The sequence below is a fragment of the Equus przewalskii genome, chromosome 8 (genome assembly GCF_037783145.1).
Source record: "Equus przewalskii isolate Varuska chromosome 8, EquPr2, whole genome shotgun sequence".
NCBI lineage: Eukaryota > Metazoa > Chordata > Mammalia > Perissodactyla > Equidae > Equus > Equus przewalskii.
In genome coordinates this window covers 7,171,547-7,185,537 of record NC_091838.1, presented here as the reverse complement: position 1 = coordinate 7,185,537, position 13,991 = coordinate 7,171,547, and the positions used below count along the sequence as shown (strand labels likewise).

General features: G+C 40.5%; 1 long non-coding RNA gene across 1 annotated transcript; it reads right to left on the bottom strand.

Moving 5' to 3' along the window:
• Positions 1-7,618: 7,618 nt before the first annotated feature.
• On the bottom strand, positions 7,619-12,602 carry LOC139085007 (uncharacterized). The gene is made up of 3 exons (XR_011542958.1): positions 12,304-12,602; positions 10,513-10,698; positions 7,619-9,191 (listed from the first exon to the last, which is right to left on the bottom strand). It is a non-coding gene; the product is annotated as an uncharacterized lncRNA (long non-coding RNA).
• Between the last annotated feature and the right edge of the window lie 1,389 nt (positions 12,603-13,991).

The window sequence follows — 13,991 nt, the reverse complement described above, 5'->3', positions numbered from 1 at the left end:
GCACAAAAGATTTTGGATCACCGTCCTAATTTGGATCACACCTCTTCAATTTCTCTTGGACCACCTCAAGGGTTTTTGGGTTTACGTTTTACTGTACGCAGTCTCACCATGAGCTGATATTGCATAGCAAAGTCACCTTTAGAAAAATTATTACCTTGATTTGTCTTTCTTTTCTTTTTTTTCTTTTTTATAAAGGCAGTTAGTTTTTTTTTTTTTTTTTTTTTTGGTGAGGGAGATTGGCCCTGAGCTAACATCTGTTGCCAATCTTCCTCTGATTTTTCTTTTTCCCCTCCCAAAGGCCCCAGTACATAGCTGCACATCCTAGGTGTAAATCATCCTATTTCTTTTATTTGGGATGCCTCCACAGCATGGCCTAATGAGCATGTGTAGGTCCACGCCCAGGATCCAAATCAGGGAACCCCAGGCCACCAACGTGGAACATGCAAACTTAACCACTTGGGAACAGGGCCGGCCCCTGATTTTTCTGAAGATATTTAACACGTGCCAGCCATGTTAACACTTTATTTGATGAGGTGGTGTCTAGCTGGCTTTATCACGTCGTGTCAACATGTATATATCTCTGTTAACTATACAGACTAATCGGATCTTCGAACTGAAGGAAGCTTAGAAACAACTGCTCTACACATGTTTATCCAGCTCTGCTTGAACTCATTCCACAAATGTTCATCTGCAGCTCATTACCGCATAAGCAGATCTCATATAGATCTCATGTTAGCTTGAGATCTCTCTATTCTTCTCTAAATTGAGTCGAGTTGAAATCAACTTATTCCATCTCTGAACACTAGACACAGCCTCATCCTTCTGCATGATGGTCTCTGTAACTGGACATTGGAAGTGGGGAGGAGACTATATTTGAGGAGGATTTAGGGCCTTAAAGTTTTTCCATTCCTAGAAAAAGTATTCTGTTTTCATTCCTGAGAGTATAATATTAGAAACCCATACTGCTCACCCTTTTCAGTTTAATGTTTCATTCTTCATTTTAAGGCTAAGAATCAAATATTTAATATGAAAACTGATGCCCAAAAAGAGATTTTAAAGAAAAGCATCCAGAAATATTTCTTATAAAATAGGATATTAATTTGCTAGCACTGGTAGGTAACACTTATAAGATTAAACTTGCTTCTCCAAGATAAGATTAAGTTTGCAGATTGATGTAAAAATTTAAATGTTGCTTAATCCTAGGCTTTCAAGAATTTCATAATTAATTGATTCCTTAATGCAGTATAATTTTAACATGTATGAATTTAATGATTCAACTCCCTTTAGAAAATGTATTACAAGGAAGATGAGAGTTAGTTTTCCTTTAATTGCATTTCAGATCATATTCTAAAAGAAGTGAGAAATATTTCATTTTTATTAAATTCTCATAAAACTGCAGCTCCCCCAGGCCCAAACCCTAACTCTCCTTAAGCAGAAGGATAGATTTGTAATTATGGCTGCTTTGTCCTTATTATACTTATTTTGAAAAAGATCCCGAGTACAGGCTTAGTGCCTCTCTGTCTCTAGGTAGAAGAATGGAAATAGTGTCCTCTTTAGAGAGTCCATTTAAGTCCTGAAGTTATTGAATGCTCGTTAGCTGATATTTTTTCTCAGTGTTTGAACTTTAAATAAATACAGTTTCGGAAAGCACACTTTGTAAGAAACTCAAACACAGTTGCCTGCTGTTTGAAAGTTACCCCACACCCTTCATCCTCGTCTCAGCACAGACTCCAAGAATACACGAGAGGTAAGACCTCGGAGATTCTGCCTGTGCAGGTGATGAATTTCATTGCCATTTTCAGCTATTTATGGAAATGAGAGAAAAGAGGGGATGTTTTTACTCTTTAAGCATTTATCTCTCACCGACATCATGCCAATTTGTTATAACTTTAATGTAAGCAATTTCTTTATAATATCATTGTGATTCTAACCTAGACCTCAAAATGGCCATTTGGGGGAAACTAAGCATAAATGATGCAGACATAGTATTTTTTGCAAAAAAAAAAAAAAAAGGAATATATTTGCTTTTGCCACTGTAAAAGTTTGTTTTCTGCATATATAAAGGAAGTGACTTGAAAATTCAGATGGGAGAATTTCCAATATATCATACTGTCATTAAGGTCTTGCTTTTTAATAGAATCTTTTTTCTTACATTCCTGCCTTTATAACTCCAATATAATTCATTGTTGGAGATGATTAATGAGGCAACTGCAAAAGCAGAATCTGGCATTTTGTATGTCCTATAAAAGAGAGTGTCGGGGCTGGCCCAGTGGCATAGTGGTTAAGTTCGAATGCTCCACTTCAGTGGCCTGGGGTTCACAGGTTCAGATCCTGGGCACAGACCTAGCGCTGCTTGTGAAGCCATGCTGTGGTGGCATCCCACATAAAATAGTGGCAGATTGGCAAAGATGTTAGCTCATTGACACTCTTCCTCAGCAAAAAAAAAAAAAAAAAGGACTGTCAGTTTCATTTTTTAGCCACATGTACAGACAGAAAGCAAAGCTTAATCATTCCATTAAAGAAAAATCTTAAGCAAATGAAACTAAGGATTAATGTACTCTGTAATTGAGTCCCACTGTAATAATTTAAGTAAGTATGTTTAAAGTATTTTCATTGTGGGATGAATAATTAGAATATGGATATACCATATCCATATTTAAGACCTTTAATATTTTAGTTTAAGAGTTGAGAGCTTTCTAAGGCTTCTAAAAGGTAAACTTATACTCATTTATGTGACTCTCATTCATAGACATGGGAGAAGAAACATGTAAGTCTCATGAGACACAATATATTGAAAAGATTCCTCAAAGTGTTCATGATTTGAAGATGTGATTTAGAAAGATTTCAGAATAAATTACGGAATTTCATTTGAACTTTACTTATTTTAGCAGGTAAATCTGGTGAATAATTAAAGAACGTTTCTCTTTAATGCGTCCAGACCATTTGGTGTCTGAGATCATTATTATCATTCAGATCATGCATATTTCTTTAGCTCTAGCAGAGGCCTTTGTTTTTTCTTTAGTAAACGGTGATCTAAATTACCATACATGCTGTTGTATTCTACGCTGACTAATTAGCATAAGCTATTCAACAACACCCAGGCATTTCTATTTTAAAATCCATCCTTAAAGAGAAAATACACTTTATAGGATAACTGCTGGTAACAAGAGTCATTTTTTATAAACAACCTAGTTAAATTATTTATAATGTGAATTTTAAAGGTGAGTGCTTATTTGAACATTTCCTTTTCCCTTTTCGCCTTTGCCCTTGACGGGACCCCTCACACTCTTCCCCTTGGTCTCTGAGTACCTGCTTTTGCCCCTCGCCCACCTTCCCCTGGTGGGCAGCTCACTCTTGGGAGTTACGTTTTCCGGCTAAATTCTTTTAACTAAATCTAGCCATGTTTCCAGATACAAATACAAAGCTAAGGATCCACTTTCTCCTCAAGCTAAACTGAAGTAAATTCTAATCCTATTCTATCTGCCAAAAATAATCTCAACTTTAAAATTTTTATTCTAATGGTAACTGTGTAAATTTCCTGCCTGATTCTGAACCCCTTACTTCCGGAAACAGTTTCTTTCCCAGTGTATTCCTCTCTGCCTTAAATTTGGCCATTTTGCCCTAACTATGACCTTTCTTACTTAAGCCTAACTGGCTAAGAAATGCAGAGCAAACCTCAAAAGGCAAGCATTGTTTTCGTTCCTAATCCCCTTCTGCAGGGATTTTCAAACTGTTCTCTGGGGTCCCAGGGGTTCTTTGAAGCTGCCTCTCTGGGTGTGGGGTCAGCTGGTGAGGAGGAGGTCGGCCCGGGCCTTCAGCCCAACCTCTGCACCAGCTTCGCTTTCATCTTATTTGTTATGTTTTCAGGGCCCTGTGCTTTAAAAAAAGGTTTTAACCACCAACTTAATTTAAAAACATCCACAGATGATAATATTAATAACAGTAATAGTAGCTTTTGTTTATAGAGTGCTTATCATGTGCCAGACCCTGCTTTAAATATTTTCTACCATCAATCCATTAACCCATAAAAAAACAGCCCTGTCAGATGAAGCATTTTTATCATCTCGATTTTACAAATGAGAAAACTGAGATGAGGAGATTAAGGAACTCATCCAAGGGATCACACCTGGTAAGTGACACAGTTTGGACTCAGATCTGAGTGTGACAATTAATGTCTTAGTTTAAGTCAGGAACGGCGAATGCAAGTTTAGGTCCGCACGGTGCCAGCCCGCTACTCCCACACCTGAGGCCGACAGAGCTCATGGCTAGAAGCAGTGTCCTCACTGCCCACCATGGGGCCTTGGAGTCCCTCCCCACAGGTGCCGCGGGCAGCCACTCCTCAGCCGTGGGTGGTGGCTTTCAAGACGAGACCCATTTACTTCCCCTGCTTTGAGGTGAGATGTCTGTGACCCCACACTTCTTAGCCCGTCTCCCCCAAGTCTAAAAGAGTTGCCAATTGCTTGTTTGGACACTGGTGGTAGAAAAATGCCAAATTATTTTTGATCCTAGATGTAATTTCTCATGATGAAGCTGCTCTAACGAGCGCAAATCCCTGACTATATCATCCTCATTCTCACCGGCTTCGAACAGAGGATCTTTGTTTCTTTATTTACATGTTTGTAATTTGTATAAATTTGTAAGCTGATAATTATAAACACCATACAATCCTCGTTATCAGGACAGTTAGGATTTTTAAGCTTTTCTTTGAGTGCCTACTGGAATAAAGAGCTAAAGGGATTTACATTCTGAAACACATATTTTAGACACGGGGTGGGGGTGGAGAGGGAGAGCGTGGAGGGCTTACGCTTGGGGGGAGCCTGCCAGTTTCCACATTGCAGAGTAGAGAATTTAGTGGTCTGAATGACGTTCGCTATTTCCACTACCGGTGTGCCCTGCCCTGGAATGTCACAGCCGCAAGACTGGGTGAATGCCCAAACATTTAAAAAAGGAACACACACACCCAACCCCCAGCTGATTTTTCAATTGCTCTCGCCAGGAGGTAAACAGCAGTTCCTGTGCTTGCCCTTTCTTACCAGGGAAAGCTGGGTGCAATTAAAGTTTTCCTGTTAGGTGCAAGACTCTTTCAATGACTCACAGTAGTTCCTGCTCAGGACACGTCAGAGAGGCCTAAGCTATATTTAGGAACTTGCTATGAAATCACCTGTCCGTCCCAACCAATTTTTCCAATACAGTATATGAAGAGTTAGTAGCAAGTAATGCTAATTTTCAATACACGAGAAAGTCTTCAGTCATTTTTTTGCTGTTGTAAACTAGTATTGAACCCTAAGTTTCCTTAAATAGATGGACATCCTTCTGTGAAATTATTTAACACTCACTCAGTATACACCTTAGCATGTTGGCATGACCTTCATACAACCATTACCATGGAACCCATTAAATCCTTGTTTATAAAGACGTTTGAACGTGTCTTAAAATGTTCTCTCTCTAATATGAATAAAAAGTTTCTTCCTAAAAGCTATTTCTGATGCATGCTTTTTCCAGTTATTTGTAAAATTAGAAATTGCTGGGCGGCGCTAAGGGAGATGAATCAGTCACTGGGTCCAATGACACTGGATAGTGCTACTCACTGGGAAGTTCTCTGAAGAGAGTCTAAAGGACCTTCGGCTGGGGAGGATGCTGGAAAGTTCCATGGTTGCAGTGCATGGTGAGCTTCCCATGCCTCTTTTCTCCTGGCTTTTGTTTCGTCAAATGAGAACAGAGAAGAGCGGATGGTAAGTTGTCCTATCCCTAGCTGATTAGGGCTTGCTAAAAAAGACAACCAAAGCCATTGATTCAACTGCAGGAAACAGTTTTAATTAGGATTAGCAGCCCGTATGAAGTGGAGATAGAAAAGCCAACGTAAGAACTATGTGATTCTAAGATAAGATCCCAGATATGTAGAAAGGAGCATTATCAATAGGATTGGAGATGAGACCAGGGTTATATTAAAAGGTGATTGTTAGCAGTCAAGGTTTGGTAAGAAAGGCTTAGTTATGTTTGTTTCTTTCAGAAGCTCATTCTCCTTGAGAGTCCTATGCCCCTGCAGTTACCTGTTGCACCACATACTAACTGCTTAACATGAATACCTAAAATTCTATGCCAGGGGCTGGCCTGGTGGTGCAGCGGTTAAGTTTGCACATTCTGCTTCAGTGGCCTGGGATTTGCCAGTGTGGATCCTGGGTGCCCACATGGCACCGCTTGGCATGCCATGCTGTGGTAGGCATCCCACATATAAAGTAGAAGAAGATGGGCACAGATGTCAGCTCAAGGCCAGTCTTCCTCAGCGAAAAGAGGAAGATTGGCAGCAGTTAGCTCACGGCTAATTTTCCTCAAAAAAAAAAAAAAAAAAAAAGCTCTATGCCACTTTGACAACTCAAACTAAAATCCTGTAAGATCACAATACACCATCTTGTGAATTAATAGAAGGCCAGCACTTTTCTGGAAAAACAATCTACAGAAATAAGAGCCATAGATAAATTCTGTTCTTCCTTAAACCGCTCCCTTTTTTTTAAAGATTGGCACCTGAGCTAACAACTGTTGCCAATCTTCTCTTTTTTTTTCTGCTTTTTCTCCCCAAAGCCCCCCAGCACATAGATGTATATTCTAGTTGTGGGTCCTTCTAGTTGTGGCATGTGGGACACCACCTCAGTGTGGTCCAATGAGCAGTGCCATGTGCACGCCTGGGATCCGAACCGGGGAAACCCTGGGCCACCAAAGTGGAGAGCGTGAACTTAACCACTTGGCCACGGGGCTGGCCCCAAAAACCTATTGTTGAAAAGAATTCATTTTAACCTTTCAGTAAAATTTCTGGCCCATAATTTCCTTATTGGACAACTGTCTTTAGTATAGCACTATGATAAGAGCACTTGCCATCAAAATGCCATTTACATAGCAAAGAGACATACAAAAATAATTCCATGTAACTAGGTTTCAAGTATAAATTAAAATGTTCTAGGAAATGGATGGTATTTTAAAAAACTGTCATACTCTAAATTGGCGAATATGAGGTGTGTTGAGACTCTTGGTCCTGTTGGCACAGGCTCCCTGGAAAGCAATTTCGTAAGATGTTTCAAGAGTTATTAAAAAATGTTTCTGCCCCCAAAATACTCTCCTGGAAAACTGTCCCACAGCAAAGATGATTTTGATACAAGGATGTTTTTCAAAATATTATTTATAAGCGAGAAAAATAAAAATCTGTATTTCCAATAATGTGGGAATAAATAAATTATGGCAGATTCTCATTACATTGGATACCCATTAATAATATTTTCAGAGAACACTTGATAATATACTATATTATCTTGTCTAAATATTAAGAAAAAAAGGGGCCGGCCCGGTGGTACAGCAGTTAAGTGCACATGTTCTGCTTTGGCGGCCCGGGGTTCGCTGGTTCGGATCCCGGGTGTGGACATGGCACTGCTTGGCAAGCCATGTTGTGGTAGGCATCTCACATATAAAGTAGAGGAAGATGGGCACGGATGTGAGCTCAGGGCCAGTCTTCCTCAGCAAAAAGAGGAGGATTGGCAGCAGTTAGCTCAGGGCTAATCTTCCTCAAAACAAAAAACAAAAAACTGTACTTCTAATATTTTATAAAAAATAAAGACACTAAAATGTTAACTTTTAGGATGATTTCTTATTTTTTAATCCCTTACTGTATTTTCCAAATTTTTTTCATTTAACAATACAGTAACTTTGTCATGTTAATAAACACGTGGGTCTGCTTCAACATTTTAACACCTGCGCTGGATGTGATTGTGTGGTTAGAAATACTCTGTCCACGTCAAAATTATTAAAATAGCATCTCCGTTGCTTTCCAGTTAAGCTGATCTCGAGCTCAGTGGTCGGCATTTTCTGTCAAGGGTCAGACCGTACATATTCTCGGCTTTGTCCGACACAGGGTCCCGATCCCACCTGCTCAGCTCAGCCGCTGGAGCGGGAAAGCTGCCACAGACGGTACTTCAGCTGCAAAGCTTTCATCTCTTGCTCTGGAGGCTATCACGGTCACACCCACGTTTCCTTCCGTTAGATGCAAACCTTCTTGGGAAATGCCCCTTTGCCGGAATGGAGAATCCCGCAGGAATAAAGCAAAACATCATACCTCTGACTGAGCTTGCTGTTTTTGTCACACGTTTCCAATCCAAATCCTAAAACCGAAAATTTCAGAAGTAGGGTGAACACTTCATTTCTATTTTAGAATCACAACTATTTCACTTTTCCAGAAACTGAACGTGTTCACTGAATGTGCTGTTATTGAGTATTAATAGTGACCATGTATTTAGAAATGTTTCGTTTGGCTAGTACTCTGCTAAGGGCCTCATTACATTAGCTCATGGAAGCATCCTCTAAACCTCGCATGGTAGATATTTAGGTCCATTTCACAGATTAAAAAACTCTGGGCTGGAAAGGTACATAGCCTGCCAGCTAGCAAGCACGGGATCAGACTTTAAATCTGCATTTGTGAGTCTTCGAAGGCCACGGATGTTCTTGAGCAGTGCCAGCCTGCATCCTTGTCATTTATTTTTCACCCCGACAAAGTGTGACTTTTCATATTCAGTAAAAACCTTGTTAGACGTTCTTCTGATGACTATCACATTCTCTTCTCCATGACAAGTCCACATAGCTGAATTTCTCATGTTCAAATTTAACTTCACTTTTCAACAGATTCAGTTACCTTTGAAACTGGGCTTCCTGTTTGTTCATTGCAGAGAGACTCCTGGACTGTGGAAGAGAGCTCCCTCCTGGAGATTAATCTTGGATTACTGTCTAAATCGCTCACATCTTCAATGATTTCTTAAACCATCTTGCTCATTTCCCATGAGAGGGAAACTTTAATTCCGAAACTGCCTGTATATAGATCATCTGTGCACTGGTGATAACAAACAAGTGATCCATACGTGACTTTGTGGAGGAACTGGCTAGAATTTCAGTCTCTCTGAAAGATCCATTAAATTCTTTCTCTATTCTTTAACTGAGATTTACAGCCCACCAAATGAGCTCTACTGGTCTGCAGCTAGGAGCTGGCCACGAGAACATCAGAGTACCCTTTTTTTTTAACATCTTCTGATTCCACAGAGATACTTGAGGTCCAGGCTTTTCTCTTCTGCCCAAGGTGACATGCTGCTGAGCCGAGTGTGAACATAATGTCCCCTACATTCCTCGTCTCGGGTTTTTCTGATTAGAAACTCAAAGCCCTAAAATGGTAAAAGTAAGTGAGAAAAAAGCAGTATATATAATCGACAGAGGTTATGAATTTTGTGCAAAAGAAGAAAAGTATATATTCACAGAAAAAAAAAAAACAAAACCCTGGAAAAATCAAAATGTTTGCAGTGGTTATTCCTGAGTGGCGGGATTATGGATGATTTTTATTTTCTTTATATTTTCTTTTGTTATTTTCAAAATTTTGACATGAACATATGTTACTTTTACATTGGAAAATAATTATTTGGAAAAAAAGTGGACATTCCCTTTTACCAAAACATATTGGAATAGACATTATTTGATGTAATAACTTTATTTCTGAGTAAAAACATAAAAATAAAAATACTGTAAATATAAAAATCATTCTCAATTGGCTTATTCTCTAGCACTGTAGAGACTAAGGAGATGAAGAAAACCCCAGAACACGAGAACAGAAAGCAGACAGGGGACTGACAAATTGTGTCAGATCCTTTTCCTTCCTTCCTTTCTTGTTTTAATGTAATATTTCTTAGAATGAGAGAAAATTCTAGAAACCCAAAAGATTTCTGTATTTACTTAGGAGATTAACCCTTTGATTACAAGCACTGGTGATTATAATTTTAGCATTTTGAGGAAACGTTTATTGAGTTAGCATATATAGAAAATTGCCCCGAAAGGGTCTCAAATGAAGCCAGTCAAGACCTAAGGAAACTTTTTAAATATTCAAACGTTCTCTTTGCTTTCTTGATCTTGGTGATAGTTACATGGATTTTTCACCTTGTAAACATTCATCAAACTCTAGACTTAAAATTTGTATACTTTTCTGTGTCTATTACACTTCAATTTTTTTAACTTTACTAGGAAAAGCAATCTCACCACAGCTCGGCCTGCGTCTTTCTTCCACCCATCTTGGTTTGGTTCCCCAGAACATCTTCCCGCAGCCCCCAACTCCCCTCTGGCCAATCCTAGCAGCCCATCTCCCAGGCTCAGTGATTGGTGGGTGCGCTTCTTGAGCAGGGCCAATCAGTGTCCTTCCTTGGGCGCCCCCTCCTCACCCCCGCCGCGTGTTGGGGGAGGCAATCTACGTGGTTGATGGTGTTAGTGTGTTAATCCCTGTATATAATTTAGAAATACAGTCTTCTGGGTATTATCAGGACATCTGGTCTGTCTGCCTCCGTAGGCTTCTGCCTGCCTCTAACTTGGAGCAAAGCTAGACTGTTTTTAAAGTATGGCAATAGTGTATTTTACTGTTTTTCCAGATTTTTTCTTCTTTCCTTTTTTCCTTTGGTATTCGGCTATTTACAAATTTAACAATCCGGAGAGTCAGGAGCTTACTCTCTGTGTCTCAGTCCTTCCTCTTCTCGGCCCTCTGTGGGCTGGAAAGGAAACCGGACAGCCTTTCACATCCTCAAGTTATCTGCTTCTTTTCGTGGTTAAACTGGCAGGCTCTTTAACCTGGGGATGATGAAAACGTCCCCTCTTTCTTTATGGGGTCCTTGTGAGACAATAAGCCTTAGACCTCTACAAATAAAAAAGAGCAAGATTAAAAATGAAATTAGTTTCTACTGCTCCATTATCAAGCACTCAAATAACAAAATACTATTAGCTAGATGTCATCTGTGTTGGCAGAATCACTTGCCGTGGGCAGAATGCAATAAAGTAAGTTTGAGCCAATTCTTAAGCCTGAGGTCCCCCAACCCAGCCTTTAACCTTTCCTGAAGCTTTCTTTCCTTTCTCACCTTTTCGTCCTGTCCTCATATTGATGGTCAACCTGGGAGGGACTTATGAAAGGGGCCCACTGATCGGAGCTGTTTGGCTGTATGGCACACTACCTGTAGGCCTGGAAATGGACTAATTCATGTGGATCCTATTCAAAGGACTCAGGTCATGTTAAAAAAACATATCAACACATTATTTACTCAGTTCTGGTTGCTTTAGCCAGAGGGAAGAAGAAAGAGAGTAAGGAGAAGAAGATAATGACACAGTGCCATCACAATTGTATTTAATATTTTTTCCTACACGTAGGCATCCTACCTGATCTTGGAAAAAGTATTCATAAATCTCTTAGCCTTCATTCATATTTACCTTGCAGCTTGAATAAATTCAAGTGTGGAATATTTTGTTGAGGTATGGTGCATCTGCTAGTTCTTGGGGAAAGTACATTTCTATCTATTAATAAATGTTTTATTTAAATATTTAAACACCAAAATACTTGATACAAGTATGTAAAAGCTTGTTCAGAATTTGAAATTACTCATAAAATTAAGAATTGTATTGATTCACATATATGTCTCTAACTAAACATTAAACATTTAGTTCTATAACCAAATGTATTGAGTGACTTCCTTCATTTCTGGCTTTTCTATACTTTGTATATCTTTCTAATACTTGCACATCTAACCCTCCATGGATGGGGTCCAAAGTAATTTTGTGTACATATAAATGCATTTCCCCCCAAAATCTTTAGGAATGCATGCCACAAATAATTTCAAAGACCAATAGAAATTATTCAGTCCACATAAACCTTAAAGCTTCTAACCTTGAAAAGCCATCATAAAAGAATAAAAAGGCAAACAAAAATGGCAAATTTGTAGCAGATAAAAATTTACTATTCTTTGAATATAAAGAGCTCTTAGAAACCAGTAAGGAGAATACAAATACACTAATAGAAAAATGAGTACGACCCATCAACCGGCAATTCACAGAAGAAGAAAAGCAAATGGCCAATAAATGTGTGAAAAGTATCCAACTTCATTAGTAATTACAGCATTGCCACATAACACAACAAGGGGATGCATGTTTTCATATAAAATCAACAAATCAAGACTTTTAAATTAACTATTCCGTGATATCCAGGATGCTGGGAAATGAGCGCGCCTGTTTGCCTCAACGTCTGTAAACATCCAGGAAGGCAATTTACCATCTGCATCAAATTCACACCTTTGACCAAAAGATGTGGCTTCCAGGAATCTCTTCTAAATAATCATAAATTAATTCAAAGATGTGTATACAGATATTGATCACAGTATTGCACACAATTGAGAAAAACGAAAGCAATCTCAATGGCCAGGAATCACGAGTACGGAAAACTGAGGAGAAGTATTCACATAGGTTTTTCAAACTCACAGCCAATAGACTGCAGGGCTGAATTCAAACACAGGTCTGGCTGCCTCCAGCACCTCTCCTTAAACCCCGGAAGCTGGTGGTTTTCCTGGTGTCTCTCCTGGATCTTTCTTGAGGTGCCTCTCAGATTCCAGAATTACGAGTTTGTTTCTGTTTTTTTCCTGAGCTCAGAATTAGATAGTGGTTTTCAACCTCTCGGGTGACCCAGCCTGAGCGCTCTGGGGTCCAAGCAAGATTTCCTGGGGTGGGGGCGGGGAGGCGCGGGCTGCAGTACTGCTGCTAAACGACAAAACAGGACCTTTGACACCCTCCATCCCATTGGATTTAGTCCCACTCGGCACCAGCGTGAGCTCAAGAGGCAGCCGGGCTGACCAACTGGCAGGAAAAACCTTAACCCAGTGCTGTGTCATCAAGATGGCTTATCTCACGAACTCTAACAGCTCTGGGATTCAGATGTCACCCTCTCCTCCAGGAACCAGCGCGCCACCCCCACCCCGCCCCGCCCCTCCTTTCTGTCTTATTAACCCGCAGTATTTTCTCCCTGAAGAAGTGTTACTTCCAAAAGCCTCTCCTGTAGTTCTTCTGCTAAATGTTCTGACGTGGCAGGACCATGGTTGCGGTGTTTCCCCCACAGCCGATAAAGCACAGGCAGAACGGCCATCTCTAAGTTGGGTTTCTGGGTTCCGTGACATCTGAATCCTAAGCAAACCCAACATCTTCCCTCCCCCTTTCCTGGTTGGAATGCCAACTAAATTTAATTACCCCAAGCCAGCGATTTTCAAAGAATGCATCATCGCCTGAAACTTAGATATGCAAATTATTGGGCCCCGCCCGGAATCCACTGGGTCCCCTGGGGGGCGGGGGGTGTCGGAGGGTCACGTCCTTCCCCCACCCCTCCCAGCCTGCGTGGTAACAGGCCCTGCAGAGCATTCTGGTGCCCTGAAGTCAGAACCGCTGCCCTAAGCTCGCAGCGTGCATCCTTTCCTACGGCCACACCACACATCATATCTGTACCATGAACTAATCTGTCGGGAAAGTCTTGTTTTTTTTAAGTTATATTTTTACTGAGCCCCACCCAAGTGTCCTGCAGAATCCTGGGTGGAGGGAGGACGTACAAGCAGGCGAGCGAGATTCTTCTTCCTCTCAGGGGACGGCAAGAGTAACAATATGAGATTTAGTTTGTAGTTAAAGCGTGGCAAGACCACAATTAACCACGGTTCATGATTAATTACCAAGTGAATGATGTGGAGGAAGACGAAGAGAACCTTTGCACCTTTGTGGTTAAACACCGACTGTAGAATCCTTTGCCCCAGCCTCAGGCTTGCTGGGATCCATTCTAGAAAGTTGGAGAAGTTCATTCAGTGTTGACACACGTCTTCTTCCCCAGCTTGTGGTGCCGGCTAGTAAAGGATGTCTGCAGACTCTTTGATAACCTTTCTGTGCATATTTATCGTATTTCTACAGAATGTGTATATTCGTGGATGGAGTGCTTGCAATACGGGAGCCAAATGATGGCCGATGATGCCTTGATACTGTTTCTCACAAGATATTGAGAAAAGCAAGAATGGCTGCCCTTGTCTTCTACACTTTGTCGCCCGTTGCTGCTGTTCCTGGACTGAGCCTCTGTCTTTCAGACCTGAATCTCCCCAGATGGAATGAGTAGGGAGGGGAACTCAGGCTCTGAACAAGAC